Source organism: Octopus bimaculoides, chromosome 19, assembly GCF_046866305.1.
Source record: "Octopus bimaculoides isolate indiv1 chromosome 19, ASM4686630v1, whole genome shotgun sequence".
Taxonomy (NCBI): Eukaryota; Metazoa; Mollusca; class Cephalopoda; order Octopoda; family Octopodidae; genus Octopus; species Octopus bimaculoides.
In genome coordinates, this window is record NC_142946.1 from 40,402,297 (window position 1) to 40,404,796 (window position 2,500).

Sequence of the window (2,500 nt, forward strand, 5' to 3'; positions counted from 1 at the left end):
AGTATTGTGTATGTGAGAGGTATGAAATTCTTGTGATAAACATATAGCGAATAATAGCTTTCCACATTTCTATGACTATATTACATGAGATTAGTTAACTTGAAAAACATCTTATTTTCTTGGCAATATGACGACAATGCTATTGCTAAAGTGTGTTAGTTTATCAATATATAGTAAAAAGTATGAAAAAGATTCGAACAAAATTTTTCAAAAATATAATCCTTCTATTCAACGCGTTGTTAAAATTTGTGATTCAAATATATCCTTTTGTGAAGCCTCGTTGATATTTAAATATGTTCGTGACTTTTTCCTGTAATTTTTGGCGTATTTTTTACGCAAACATGTGTGGGTGGCTGGGTTTAAGCGTGGATATGTATAGAATTTTTAATTTAATGTTTCTATATATACTACATCCTTCAATAAAAAAAAATAGCTTCTGATATCGTTTTCTTCTAGTATAAATACACGCACACACAAATACACACACACGCACTCACACACACACACACACACACACGCACGCACACACACATATACACACACACACATGCATGTATCATTTTTCTATCTGTTGATATATATATATATGACTGAATACAAGTCAGATTGTATAAAGGGGCTTCAATTATCCAAAAATATAAACAGAATTAAATATGAATCCATATTAAAAGTGAAACACAACCCATCTATTGTAATACAGACCAAATACAGACCAAAAATAAATATTACAAATTTATCTCCCCTATAATGTAAAATGAATGAATGAACAATTATCTCCCCTAGTAATATGGCTTCTCCCAGCTTCTCTATTTTTTAACCCTTAGCTTGATGAGCAATGTGAAACCGGTCCTTACTTTAATTATATTGAAAGAACAAAATCTTATTTTGTCGAAAATTGTGTAATATACGTATTATCATGACTAATATCCTATTTAATCCTGTAAAACAAATCTGTGTTTTCATATTTTCGTGTATGTATGTTTATATATATATATGCGTCTACATTCATACGCATACATATATGTATATACATGAGTATGTGTGCATTGTCTATGTACTTCAAGCAAAGTTCTTCCGTAAGTATTGGCTACGGAATGTCATCATAAAGTAGAAATGCCGTTGCTACATCAGGAATCTCTCAGTATCTGTGGATTCTACATAAATATATGAATAATAGATTGAACGACGTTCTTCTATTTAAAATCACTTTAATTTGTATTTGTACAATTTATAATCATAGTACATTGGTGAGATGATACAATTAACATACTGTGTAATCACAATCATCCATGAAAGGGTATGATGCGCTTCTTCGGGTGATTCTTCCAAATAATTCGTCCTTTAGATCATGCTATCATTTCGCACAGTGTGAGAATAAAAAAGCAAATCATTGTATTATTTTCAGGAAGTTGTACAAAAAACTAAACCCATAGATATAGTGACCAAAACAGTACAAATAAAATCAAAATACAAAATAGTTAGAAATAAACAGACAAAAATGAAAAATTGTTCAGGCAGACAATAAATTACAATTCTATCTTCAAGTTCAGATTCTGATGAAGAAAACGCAATAGAGTTTGAAGAATGAAATTAAGCTTTTAAATATAATATTGTGATAAAGTGACCACTTTTGTATTTTTCAACTGTTTCCCTGAAGGAAATTATCCGCTTCTCCATTCTATACCCGAACCAGCTTATATATAAAGTTAATTTATGACCATTTGGGTTGTATATGTCCTTGTGAAAAGATTGGAGAAATAAGTTAGTAGGTAACTCCTCCCCCGTACACATCCTTTAATCAGTTTACTACTTTCAGTGATTGAACTCTGGTCATACTGGAGCACCACACGTATGTATTCATTCATATTCAAAAGTACAAAGCAGTGTATATACTTTAACATATATACACGCACATGTATTTATTCATGTTTACACACATATATGCTTTCTACATACATTTTTGTTATGTTTTCAGTATATATCAATATCAGTATATGTTGAATTGAAACTCAACATATAAATCGCATGTCCGTTGATTCAATATAGAAATTTAGCATTGCCAAAATTAAATATTTAAGTAACTGATGTGTAATATACATTTCATACATGGTAACTTAAACGGACACTATGGCCTGCAGAATAGACAAACATTCACAAAGTCACTGGTATTTTTCTTTCTCAAAACCAGGAGAATCAAATAAAACCTCAACCTCTGATGGATTTGATCCCTTATAAATAACCAATAAATTCTCCACCACACCAATATTTAACATAAACAGAAGCTCGCTGACATTGTCAAATCATTTTTGATATTTTCATTGTGTTTCATCAATAGTTACATTTTTACATTCGCATTTTTCGACAATGTAAAAAAAGGTAAAAAAATTCACATTTCTATTGTGTGTTAGGAATTATATATATTTCTTTCGCTTGTGTATGTATATATTAATACATGTGTCCGTGCGTGTTTATGTATTTGTGCAATGTGTGCGTATTTTAT